At 41.7% G+C, this 14,030-nt stretch overlaps 1 protein-coding gene and 1 long non-coding RNA gene across 7 annotated transcripts in view; one reads left to right on the top strand and one right to left on the bottom strand.

Moving 5' to 3' along the window:
• The window catches only part of LOC310689568, a 121,018-nt gene that overhangs the window by 30,635 nt on the left and 76,353 nt on the right, over positions 1-14,030 (bottom strand). The gene's annotated exons all lie outside the window — the stretch shown is intronic.
• The window catches only part of PTPRN2 (protein tyrosine phosphatase receptor type N2), a 614,238-nt gene that overhangs the window by 588,500 nt on the left and 11,708 nt on the right, over positions 1-14,030 (top strand). The window lies entirely within an intron of this gene.

The following is a 14,030-nucleotide window of genomic DNA, read 5'->3' as shown; positions in this document are numbered from 1 at the left end:
TTCTGAGATGTGGTGGCGTTGTCATGGCAACGCAGGCGCAATATTCGCAAAAAGGGCCTCAGATAGATTAGAGGCAAATTTTACCCTCGCCTGAATGTTCTCGGGGCTTTTTTAATTTTGTTTTTCCGATGTCCACAGTGATTAAAAATGAAGCAAAATTTCAACCCCTGGAGGTCTATATGAATGAATCTCACACATGTGTGGTTGGATTTGTACTTTCACAAATTTACATAACTTTTATTGGCAAAAAATGTTATGAACTACGCAGTAAATATTTATTTAGTTTTGCCCTACATTCACTCTCTGTGTGGTATGCAGCAGTTGACATTCACCTGACCGTAATTTGTGTTCAAGGGCTTCTCTTGCTTTGAAGATGACAGAAAACTGAAATAAGCAAGTAGAATATTTTGACCTTTTTGAAATATTTCTCTTTATGCTCCTCCTTTCCTCTTATGTGACTGACTTGCTCAGTCAGGAAGTTTCCACAGTATTCCGGTGAAGCTGCAGAACCCATCAACTAGGCCACGGGAGTTGCTATTATATTAAACAATATAACATTATTTTCTGGCCTTTCTCTTGCTTCTCTTTAACATCAACCACCACCTCTTTCTTTCTTTCTTTCTTTCTTTCTTTCTTTCTTTCTTTCTCTCTCTCTCTCTCTCTCTCTCTCTCTCTCACACACACACACACACACATTGTGCTAGTGAAGTTTTTCTCACTACTTACTAGGAAAAGATGTACCTGCTTATTTTTTACATGTCATGCTTCTGTTAGACATGGGATCAGGACCAGCCTAGCAGGGAGGAATGTTCAGCATTCTGCATGTCTTGTTTGCTCCACGCTTACTCAGCAATTAGCACCCTGAAGCCAAATCCAGTCTGCTGGGCCATGTCATCAGGTGCCCCTCCCAATAAGAGGTGGAGCTCCATAACATCTCTTGTAGTAGGATTTGACATCAGGCTGGTTGTAAGGGCAGGATGGAACCTTGCTCCTTCACCCCCTCCCCTTCTCACAATGGTTTTCCAGTAGAATGGAAATGGAATACTGTCCAGGTAAAGGTAAAGGTACCCCTGACCATTAGGTCCAGTCTGGGGTTGTGGCGCTCATCTCGCTCTATAGGCCGAGGAAGCCGGCATTTGTCCGCAGACAGCTTTCAGGTCATGTGGCCAGCATGACTAAACTACTTCTGGTGAATCAGAGCAGCGCACGGAAACACCGTTTACCTTCCCGCCGGAGTGGTACCTATTTATCTACTTGCACTTTGACGTGCTTTCAAACTGCTAGGTGGGCAGGAGCTGGGACCGAGCAACGGGAGCTCACCCCGTCACGGGGATTTGAACTGCCGACCTTCCGATCGGCAAGCCCTAGGCTCTCTGGTTTAGACCACAGCGCCACCTGCGTCCCACTGTCCAGATAGTATACACATAATCATTTAAAAACGCTTCTAGGACAATTGCACCAGCAAACAGTTGCCTACAGTGGTATGTTCCACACTAAGCCACTTTCACTGGGTGTTAAGAATTCAAGACCAAGCATACCTGCAATGTTACCTAGATATCGATTGCAATTCTTCAGTAATTCCTTCCATGACTAACGAAGGATATAAATTTAAGAAAATAAATGTAAGAAACACTCTTCCCCCCCCCCAAGACACTTCAGTAGGAACCAAGCTAATCCAGGAGTGAATACTTTTCATTTGGTACATAGTGTACTTGCTTTCAACAAGATCCCTGAATGAAGACTCCTGAGTAAGCTTAGCATAGCAATTCCCTTGTCAATCAGGAGTTGGTTAAGTAGCAGGAAGAAGAGACTAGGAATAGAACTCTGGAGAGGTGCAGAATGTGGAGTTCTCCCAAGAGATCACTACTGTGCTTAACATGTTCATAAATGATCTAGAGTTAGGGGTGAGCAGTGAGGTGGCCAGGATTGTTGATGATACCAGGTAATTCAAGATAATGAAAAAGAAAGGGAGATTATGAAGAACTCCAAAAGGATCTCTCAGTGCTGAGTGAATGGGTGGTAAAATGGCAAATGCAATTGAGGATAAAGTGATGCATGTCAATGCAAAAAAAAAAAAAATCAAAAAATTCACATATAAGCTCAGGGGGTCTGAACTGGTGGTGACTGATGAAGATGTTGACCTAGTATGACACAGCCGCTGTGAGAAAGCTAGAGATCATTCGGAAAGGAACTGAAAACAAAACTGTTGTTATCATGATTCAGTTCTACAAATCTATGGTGCAAACACATTTGGAATACTGTGTATAGTTCTGGCCACCTCACCAATGGGTATCATAGAGTTGGAAAGAATCATAGAGCTGGAAAGAATTCAGATAAGGCCAACCAAAATCATCAAGGGTATGGAATAATTCTCATATGAGGAAAGGCTACAGCATTGGAGACTTCGTGGTTTAGAGAAAAGGCGAGTCAGAAGTGACATGATAGAAGTCTATAAAGCTAAGCATGGCATCATCTTCTTTTTTGGCGATTACTTGTAGCTGAGTAAGATTGTCTTCCATGAATACGGTTTTAACAATGAGTCCGTAAGAGACTGTGGAGGCCAATTCTGGCTCCACACGTCCTTCTACAGAGGGGACATAGGTTTCCGGGTGGGAGTTGATCACGGTGTGGATTTCCAAGCGTGCCTTCCTCTTGGCACGTTTCTCCCTTGCATCCTGAGCATGAGTGTCTTCAAAGCCCATGACACCTTTGGTAAAGGCTGTTCTCCAACTGGAGCGCTCGCAGGCCAGTGTTTCCCAGTTGTCAAGTGTTTATACTACATTTTTTTTAGATTTGCCTTGAGACAGTCTTTAAACCTCTTTTGTTGACCACCAGCATTACGCTTTCCATTTTTAAGTTCGGAATAGAGTAGTTGCTTTGGAAGACGATCATCAGGCATCTGCACAACATGACTAGTCCAACAAAGTTGATGTTGAAGAAGCATTGTTTCAACACTGGTGATCTTTGCTTCTTCCAGTACACTGATATTAGTTCGCCTGTCTTCCCAAGTGATGTGTAACATTTTTCGGAGACACCATTGATGGAATCTTTCGAGGAGTTGGAGATGGCGTTTATAAGTGGTCCATGTTTCACAAGCATATAGTAAGGTTGGTAGTACAATAGCTTTGTAAACAAGCATTTTGGTTTCCCTGCAAATGTCCTGGTCCTCAAACACTCTGCATTTCAATCGGGAGAAAGCCACACTCACAGAGCTCAGGCAATGCTGGATTTCGGCATCAATGTTGACCCTTGTGGAAAGATAATTGCCTAGGTAGGAGAAGTGATCAACATTTTCCAACGCTACACTATTGAGTTGGATTTGTGGTGCTGCAGAGGGGATATTTTCATAGAATCATAGAGTTGGAAGAGACCACAAGGGCCATCGAGTCCAACCCCCTGCCAAGCAGGAAACACCATCAGAGCACTCCTGACATATGGTTGTCAAGCCTCTGCTTAAAGACCTCCAAAGAAGGAGACTCCACCACACTCCTTGGCAGCAAATTCCACGGTTGAACAGCTCTTACTGTCAAGGAAGTTCTTCCTAATGTTTAGGTGGAATCTTCTTTCTTGTAGTTTGGATCCATTGCTCCGTGTCCGCTTCTCTGGAGCAGCAGAAAACAACTTTTCTCCCTCCTCTATGTGACATCCTTTTATATATTTGAACATGGCTATCATATCACCCCTTAACCTCCTCTTCTCCAGGCTAAACATGCCCAGCTCCCTTAGCCGTTCCTCATAAGGCATCGTTTCCAGGCCTTTGACTATTTTGGTTGCCCTCCTCTGGACACCTTCCAGTTTGTCAGTGTCCTTCTTGAATTGTGGTGCCCAGAACTGGACACAGTACTCCAGGTGAGGTCTGACCAGAGCAGAATACAGTGGCACTATTACTTCCCTTGATCTAGATGCTATACTATTGATGCAGCCCAGAATTGCATTGGCTGTTGGTACAGCACTTTTGGTCCCAAGCATGTCATGGAGAAATTGGAAAGGGTGTGTGTGTTTTTCCTCTCGTAACACTAGAATACATGGACGCCCAGTGAAGTTGAATGTTGGAAGATTCAGGACAGAGAAAAGACACATAGGCTACATCCAGCACATAGGCTATGGAACTTGCTCCCAAAGGAGGCCGTGATGGCCACCAACTTAAGATGGCTTTGAAAGAGAATTGGGCAATGTCATTGTCAGGGAACTACAGACAGCGAGGAAGGAAGGAATGGGAGGTTACCGGGAAAGATCCCCTTTGATCAGCAGCTTTTCGTCTTCAGAGGGAAGGGAAGGGGAAGAAGGAGGGTCAGAGGGGAGTGATTCTGAGAGGGAGGGGGTACTTCCGAGAGCCAGTGCCTCTCGTCACAGGGGAAGTAGGAGGGGGCTGGGAAGATGGCTGTGCTGGCCCCACCACAAGAGGAAAGATGTCAGACGGAACAACTCTCCATGATGATCGGATCGCTTTTTTGAACTGCTTGTAAATACGCCAAGAAGCAATAAAGAGTGTAAAATATGGCTGGGCTTCTGGACTGTTATCTCTCCTGAGCGCCGCAACTCAAGGCAGCTGGCACTTCTGGCAGTCATAGAGGTTAAGGCTATCAATGGCTATGCTCTGCCTCCACAGTTGGGACGCAATAATGCTTCTGGATTCCAGTTACTGGCAACTGCAGGAGAGGAGAGGCTGTTGGGCTCAGGTCCTGCTTGCCAGTTTCACACAAGCATCTAGGTGGCCACTATGAGAACAGGACACTGGACTAGGTGGGCCCATTGGCCTGATGGCTCTTCTTGTGTTCTTACTACAGCTTCTGTATTGCCTCCTAATTAAGACACGGGCAGAAAAGCAGAGCTCATTCCGCATGGCCATGGGGATTTTAAGCTAGAGTTTCTTGAAGAGCAGCTTTTTAAGCTACATGGCAATGCACTTTGAAATTGAGGGGACTTTCAAGAGCAGTTTATGACATGACACAGGGATATGGTATTTAACTAAAAAAAAATGGGGGTGGAGGAGGCAGAATCAGGTGGGCACGCCTAAGCTTGCAAGCATGTCTAAAATAGTGTTGAATGAGATTAGCTGCTTGCTTTCTGATAGCTTAGCTTGCTTGATAGGAGGTCAGTAGTACTAAATACTGAAAGGCGAAGCAATGGCTTATATATTTACCGCATATTGGATATCTGTGTTGAGAGGAATGCTGTATTCTTCCCAATGATACCTGCACCTCCAAGGCATGTATAGGAATTAACAACTGATTCTAGGAGTATTCAGCGATTTGTATTACACCTTAGGCTGTAGAAATGCAGTCCAATTCATCATAGCAGATAATGATGCAGCTAATAGTTGCTTTATGCCGAGAACCATAATATTAAGTAATAACATATGTGCTAATAAATACCAAGTAGTGTTAAACCATAGGGTGATCTCCTGTTTTACTCGTGACCAGACCCTGAACATGATTTAGTTGCGTATCATCCAGAGGTGTGTTCTACAGTCAGCATCTAAACAGCTCAATATGGAGCTCTATTATGCTCCATGCCAGACTCTTTCCAGTAAAGCAAATTATTTTCTTAAATGCTCTAGCCATTAAATGTATGAGAAAACAAATTGTAGCAATAAAATACTACAAACCATGTCCTGCAGTTAGCAGAAAAAGGAAAGCTGCTTTTATTCATACCTGGGTTGCTCTTGATCAGGCATCCCCAACCCGCGGCCCTCCAGATGTTTTGGCCTACAACTCCCATAATCCCTAGCTAACTAGACCAGTGGTCAGCAATGATGGGAATTGTAGTCCAAAACATCATGGAGGGCTGAAGGTTGGGGATGCCTGCTCTTGATAATAATCTTTGTGTCCCCATTTTGCACTGAAATAGTGAAATTCCCATTATTTACCTTCCAAGTGGTCTGGGCAGAACTAGTATACAGGCCTCTGCCCTAAGGAAAACAGTCTAATCATTGCACCTTTAAAGAAGCCACTGGTGCTTAGTCTCCCCACCTCATCCCTGAACATCTCTTATATTAGCTGGAAGCCCTAGAAATCAGCATAAGAAAATTTGCCTACAAAGTTGAACACAGAACTCTGCAATCTCAATGATACAAGACCTATCACTGATGATCATTTCACTGAGGCCAAAGCAATGAAGATGACAAAAGTATATTTATATGCCACTAAAGCTTTGAGATTGACAAAGTATATTACTTTAAATGTAAATAACTTTTTCTGTAAATTGACTATTGGGGCCAGATTTAATAAGAATACCATAACAACAACAATAACATTAAAAAAAATTATTTATTCCCCAGCCACTCTGGGCGGCTTTATTACCCTGAACATTGTGTAATTTTTCTCTGCCACAGATTCCCATGTGGGAAAAGTTCAGGCATCATCACCATGTGGTAAAGTCATAGATTAGAATAATCTATGCATGGTGAAACTGAGGTGTGAAGGCATCTCACCAAACTATAGTGTTTCATCACTATAGTCTTTCAAAGAATGTTGGTTTCCTCTTTGATTTCACAGTTCCAAGAGTTGTTTGCTCTACATATGCTACTCTGAAACCCTTGGAGGAAGAGAGATTGCTCTTGAGTTGCTTACGAAATACTGTAGTTTGATTGCTGAGAAATCTAACCTGCATTATCTGAAAATCAACCCCTCCTCGAGCACACTTTTTTTCAGATAGTTTAAACATTAAAAAAAAACTCTCATCGGCTCAACTTTGTAGATGCAGCACTATGAAGTCTTTGGTTTCACAGAACTACTCATCAAAGACTGCTTTGTGTGATGAGAAATTCTGCATATATCAAAAGTAATGCATAGCAGGGCACCCAACAACTTGATTCAATCATAAATAATGCAGCTTAACATATTTACAGTGCTTTTTGCCTTATTTCCAATGATCCTGAAAGATTAGGATACCAGATGATCTAGAATATGGGGTTTCCCCAAAAAAATCTCCTATACATGCCTGGAAATTAGTCCCATTCCACAGGACTTAATTTTTAAGAGACGTGCATAGGATTGCACCATTAATGTGGGATATATAGCAAAGCTTTTTGTGCCATGTGAGTGAATTTTGTCTTGTGGCCTCTTTGTTTCTTGTGCCCTGTCTGTTGCCCAGTTCACGTGTAATGTTGAGCCAAACTATAGTTAAGTGTGAGCATGTCGATGTCACAGCAGAAATCATGGCCTCCCCCAGTCCTCCCTGTAGGGTGGCCTGGATTGTCTAGAGTGAGTCAAGCTATGAAGGATCAGATGTGGCACAAAGCCAAGCCATGGATTTTTAATGGGTTGCACGGCAGCAGGAGGACTGAGGGGTCGCAAAGCAGCCAAAGTATCCAAACAATCGTGTTCATGCTTACCCAATGGTTTGCTTTAGCGTTATGCACAAAGTGTGTGTGTGTCCTGTCTTAAAAGGGTCTCATCTACCTTTTGTCCATTAGGCAATGCCTCTTAGCTTATCTATACATAGGGATGTCTCTTATTTTCATGTTTGAAATACTGGTGGCTATGTTATTATTTGAGAATGTGGGCGTTGTCTTCATTTTTGGTTTGGGCAACTTGACCTTGCCATGTATGTCTTGTCTGGTATGACTGTGTTTTCTGTGCGCTGCGCTACGTTATAATTTTCCCCCCTTAAAAAACGAAACGAAACAACTCACTGAGGATCTTTTGCCATTTGTGCAAAAAAAAAGCATTTCATCTGCTTGGAACATTTGAATTTCAAGTGGCATCTTGATCTGCCTGTATCAAAGTTATTGAGTTGAGGGAGGGAGCAGACATGCCACATTTATTAGACTTTTGTTAAGCTCATTCCATTTTTCCATCAGAGGTTGCAATGAAAGCAAAACTGCAAAATACATAGTGTTTTCTTCACAGAGTAGTAAACAAGTAGTATTTTCTAGCTTCAAGCTTTCAACCACTTAAGGGAAGGGTTGACTTTGTTGCAAGAGCTCTAAAGAATGCCATTTACTGACTCCATTGTACCATGTAATGTCAAATTCCATTTTAAGTGTGGGCTTAGTGTGGCACAATGCAAGACAAGTCATGTGAAACTGGCCAAAGAAAAGACTTGCAGGGTTTCTCAGATTGGTCAGCCCCATTTTGTTCTTGACCTGCACCCCTCTGCCATTGGGGGTGTGCAGTCTGAAATCCCTGACCTGGCGCTTTTGGGCAGTTTAAATGAAAGATCAAAGGGCAGAGCGGGCATCTCAGCCCTGCTGAGGTGGGCCTTTCCCAGGCTGTCACACTGTGAGGCAGCCAAAGTTTTTGTTCTGACAGGAATCTAGGGACCGGTCTGTGAGGCCTAGCCCTCCTTTGTCTGGCCTGAGAAGTTTGAGGCCCAGGTTGAGAATCCAGCGCTCATCAAATGATCAAAGGCCTGAAGTCCAGGACATGAAATCTTTCTTTCCATTTCCTTAAAGAATGAATTGCACAAGTACCAATGAATACCCTTGCCGTTGCTTTTTCTGTGGTGCAAACACTAACTTTAGAGTCCTTCAGTTCTAAACATAAAAATGTAAGTGCACTTTCAGTCTAGGGCCAGCTGCAAGGGCAGCATCTGCTAACATGTTTTAGGAAAAAGAGGGGGGGGAGAAGGGGGGAGGGAGTGCTTTTAAGGATTAAGGCCTTCAGGTTTTGTGTTCTTTTTTTTTTTAAGGGACTTTTAAGAATAAGAGTTCTTGTTCCACACTCTGGTTTATTAGAAAGCAGGCAATAATGGATTTTAAAATCAAAGTAAATACAGCACCACTTAGTTTCAGCAGTGGGAAAGTGAAAAGCAATCAGTAAGATGCTTTGGCTCTTCAGTGGCTCTTTAAATAGCACATGTTTAGGAAAAGGGACTCCTTTTTCACATAATTTACTTTTCTATGTTCAAAACAGTTTCCCCTAGCTGACTGTACAAGGCTTGTATTTCAGTACTTTAGAAGTTCGTATTTTCTGCTATTAATCCCGCCTTTGATTTAAAACAAGAAAAATCACATTTTAAATGATCTTATGGAATTTTAAGAGGGTGGGGGGAAACCCAATGGGCTTTGGGTTTGTTTGTTTTTAGTTCCCAGTTTTGATATTGAAGTTAGGATTTCATGAGTTTCTCATTCGTCCAGTTTCTCTTCTAACCAGAGGTTCAGCTTCACTTAATATAAATGGTTAGCACAGCAGTACTCCAATAATAGTTGCCGCTAATATTAAGTGTTTCAGGTGTTTTTGTTCTGTGTGTTGTGTAGCAAGAGGGTATATTTACAGATCTCATGATGGCTGGGGGAGAGAGCTGTGCTGGGAACATACATTCCAGGCCCTTAGTTCCCTTTGTTATTCAAACAGCTGCATAATGCAGTTGTGGAGTGTTTGGCCTCTCATACAACATCATGAAGGATTTGCTGCAACTCTCTGTGAGGCAGAGGTGCGGGACATATGTATGTGTGCACACTTCAGATGAATTATGATGCACTTTTTATTTACATCGTGGTCTTTTCATTTCATGCATTAAGTTACATTTGGTCTGAAGTGCCATTCTTTACCATTGTAATCATTAAGTGTTGGTTTTTTATGGGGGGGGGTGGAGAGAGGAGGAAGACTCTTCATACCAAATTTCCCACACCACTTTTCTTTTTCTGCAGTCTGCCATGAATACTGAGGGCACAGTCCATGCCACCTATGCAACCACCTTGAAATAAATGGCAGTTAGGGAAGAGTACAGATTACAAAACTGGAAGCCTGCAGCTGTGATGATGGAATAAAAGGCAGTGTGAAGAGACCGTGACACTCAGAGTCACTGAGTGGCATTTAGTTAAGTTTTGCTCAGAGCAGATCCATTGAAATCAATGGACCTAGCTTAGTCACGTTCATTTCAGTGGATCTATTCTGAAGTTGCGTTCCATGTTATCTTCGTCCTCGTTCCCAGAACTCTCTCCCATAAAACCAATGTGGTACCCCTTCTCTCTCTTCTTAAATCTTTCCTCAAAAGTCCCATTTCCTGCAAGTCCTTTGCTCTCCTTTCTAACTAAAATAAAACTACTACAGTGCTATGCATAAAAATAAATCCCACTATGTTCAATGGGGCTTCTTCCTGACAAATGCATATAGGGGGGTTGTAGCATAAAAATGTGAAGTGATGTTCGCTCTCAGTCATCGCTTGCTGCTTCCTCAACGTATAAACCGGGGTTGTTTTATGTATTTTGCTTGTTTTGCCCTGTGAAATCTCACAGAATTTACAGCTAAAAACACATACAATATAATGTTCAAGCATAAGAATAAAGCTATGCTCACATACTAAAAAAAATGAAATCTTGCATAATTCCTGTATACCTTATTTCTTTCCACCCAAGTTTGAGCTTAATGAAGCAATATGGAGCCGTGTTTATAAGCCTGATTCACAAGCCCAGTTAAGCTCAATAATATGTTTCTCTGCCGCTTTTGGTCACACGTGTTGGCTTACCGGTAATTAAAATTGTGAATCAGTAATGTTGTAGTGGAAATATCATTATTTTATAAATCTGAAATAATTTTTTTGGCTTCCAGCAATGTAACTTTTGCTTCTGAGATCCAATTTCCAAATAAATATCTGCATAGGCCTTTTTTATTGCCATATTTTACAATATAGTTCTGGGGGAAATACGCAGTGTTATTGATCTGATGGTTCAAAGGATATGAGTGGGTTGGCACAGAGACATAATTACTGAGAAGCCCACAAAGAAGGAGAAGGAGAAAAGTCTTCTGTTCTAAAAAGTAGCTGTCTTGCCTTCTAGGTTTTGAATTTTATTGAATCGCTAAGCCTTGAACTTTGTAGCTCATTAGACCCAGTCAGTTATCCGATGGAGGAAAAAAGTGAAAGCAGCAGAAACAGCCTGAATCTTGCTTTCATTTTTAGGCATATTTTTCACAAGCCAATTTTAGGTCATTTCAAGTAAGAACATTCTATGTTCTCTGAAATACTGCGGCTGCAGTTTTGTCAAAATAGCTCTTTGCGTTCAACAAAATCTTATTATATATTTACAAAGGCATTATGTGAGTGAGCTGCTTTTAATGTAATGTTAACTGACGATGGAGTTAGCCAGTTTAACACAGTTATGCAATATTGTGTGCTGTGGCAAGTTTTTTCAACAGATAGTCAACCACAGTAAAAACTGTGCCTCAAGCCGTATTCAAATACAAACATGGAAGAAGATAGTTTTATTTTTTGACTGATAAAGAGTATTTAATATTTTTTAAGCTTGCTTTTAGAGAATACTCCCAGCAAGTTCAAAAACCTGGTAGTCTTTTTCAGATGGGTTAAAGCAGCAAGGCCATTTCAGCCAAGCCAAGCCCACCTACCAGATACCTGATGTCAAGCAGAGGGCCTTCTCGGTAGTGGCACCTACCCTGTGGAATGCCCTCCCATCAAATGTCAAGGAGCTGAGCAGGGATGCAGGTGGTGCTGTGGTCTAAATCGCCAAGTGTCTTGGGCTCAAATCAGCATGACCGGGTGAGCTCCCATTGCTTTGTCCCAGCTCCTGCCAACCTAGCATCTCAAGTGTGAGTAGATAGATAGGTACCACTGTGGCGGGAAGGTAAACGGCGTTTCCGTGCACTCTGGCTTCCGTCACAGTGTCCTGTTGTGCCAGAAATGGTTTAGTCATGCTGGCTACATGACCCAAAAAGCTGTCTGTGGACAAACGCCAGCTCCCTCGGTCTGAAAGCAGAGATGAGCACCATACCCCATAGTTGATTTTGGACTGGACTTAACCGTCCAGGGGTCCTTTATCTTTACTTTTACTTTACCAAGGAGATTAGTAACTATAACCTTTAGGAGACATCTGACGGCAGCCCTGTATAGGGAAACTTTTTAAGGTATTATGTTTTATTATGTTTTATGTATGTTGGAAGCCGTCCAGAGCGGCAGGGGCAACCCAGTCAGATGGGCAGGGTATAAATAATTTGTTGTTGTTGACGTCAGGTGTGGAATATGTAAAGATGCAGTTTGGACAAGAGAAGGTTTTGCAGAACTGATCAGCCCATAGTGGTGCTTCCAAAGCCCTATGTGACGTGACTCACCCAGATGAAAAGTCGCATATTCTAGTAGAGAAATTTGTAGGCACACACAACCTTCCAAACATTATTATAGACAACTTAAGCAAAATAGACCCATTTGAGCAAGGAGCTGGATCATGCACTGCAAGGAGTTGATACCTCCTTGAACAGTTATCCAAGACTTTCTTTTCATTGGAAGTAAGCAAAACAATTTATTTTGTTCCATTTATTTATTTATTTCAGTTAAAAATCGAGATCTCCCCCCCCCCAAGCCCTGTGGTATTTAGAACGGAAGAGTTAACAGCAGAAACTATAAAAACCGCCTCATTTATTCAGGGTTGGGACCTCTGAATTGATCACACACAGTCAATATCTTTAGGAGAAAAAAGACTTCCAGAGCTTTAGAAGATTCTGAAAAGAATGAGCTGATATCAATAAGTTTGAAATAGTAATCGATTTGGAAATAAGAAATCTCATGGACTGAAGTCACAGAAGAGACAAGGATGCAGGCAACATTTCTGCATGCAAAACCTAGTTGTATTTATGAGGTAAATAACAGACACCGCCAGTAGAAATTGTGTGTTGTCTGTTAAAGATACAGCCATACAAAAGATTGGAGAATGAAGCAAGCATTTCCATCGAAATATCTGTCTTAATCCATAGTTAAGTTTCAAAAGAGCATAGAACTGAGCTCAGAATGGCATGTTTTATGACAGACTCTTTAAATTAATGCTTCGGAATTTTGTTTTATAATTTCCTGGGCATTCTGTGTATTTTGTTTTGTTTGTTGTTTGGTTAGCATATCCTAAATGGGATTCTTCTCGCTAGCTTTCATGGTAGCTGCAAGGAAGAAAATGGAGCAGTGAAAAATTTTTGTATAGCGTTATGTATATTAATTAAGTTTGACATTTGATGTAGCTCAGAATTGGCCTGAGTTAGTGATCTTCTTGCTTATTCCAGACCTTTTAAGGGCTCTCAGTTTTGTGGCATATGAATGTACTTGCTTGTCTCGCGGCAGGAGTTGGGTGGGCTGCTTCAGAGAATACTGATAATGAAGATCTACATGAAAGGGCTAGCCAAGTAATGCTATATTTATCAAGAAACAAATGCTTTTAGTCAACACAAATGTGGAAAAATAAATTCTATGCATATTTAAGTTCCACATGGAATGTAGCATTTTCAAAGCACTCTAAATCTGTTAGAACAGGATTTGGTTGTAACTTAATTCACCCCCAAAGGAAGTGCTCTATGAATGTTAGAGGTGCCCGGAAACCAGCCAGTTGCCCATCTTAGCACAGCTTTTATGTGTTGTGAAACCTGAGTAAAATAAAGGTCATTCCGCAGGATCTTCACCAACTTGAAACCTGACATAATACCTGCTATTACAGCCATTAAGGAGCACCAAATGGCAGCAGGATCCAGTGAACAACCTATTCTCCAACATACAAAAGTATTTTAATAGAAATATTTGCACCAAAATACTACAAATTCTTCAACCAGAAAACTCCATTACATAAATGGGAACAAATTACGTAAACTTGAAATATATGTGTAATGTTTTAATATATTTCTCTGCTTCAAACGGAACTAGGGAGTAGAGAAACAGGGCTCAGAATAAGATGAACAGAGTTCAGGAGCTGTACCTCCTGACCATATTGACATTTTACTAGTTTCTGAGGCCTGCATGCCAGAGTTCAGGCTCCTTTTCACTACAGAAGTAGCTAAAGCTCCTAAAGTAGTTTTTCTCCACAGATCACAGCAGTTGGCAAGAATGTGTTTGCTAAGAGTCTCATGAACCTGCTTAGGAAAGCTTTAAACTAGATCCTGAGGGAGAGAGACAACATTACTGACAGCAGAAGAACATATGGTACTAGGGACAATAGCTTCACCGGTGCACAGGAAACTGAGGTGGTGCTCCAGAAACCTGCCAAAGGGCAAGAAACTACAAGAAGTAAGCGGCTGGAGGGAATGACTCATGATTTCAGTTATCTCTATACTAATGCACAAAGTATGGGAAACAAGCAAGACAAATTGGAACTTTAATAT

This window comes from Podarcis liolepis (genome assembly GCF_965112155.1).
Source record: "Podarcis liolepis genome assembly, chromosome: 12".
NCBI lineage: Eukaryota > Metazoa > Chordata > Lepidosauria > Squamata > Lacertidae > Podarcis > Podarcis liolepis.
The sequence above is the reverse complement of the archived record's forward strand: the minus strand, read 5'-3'. Positions and strand labels throughout refer to the sequence as shown.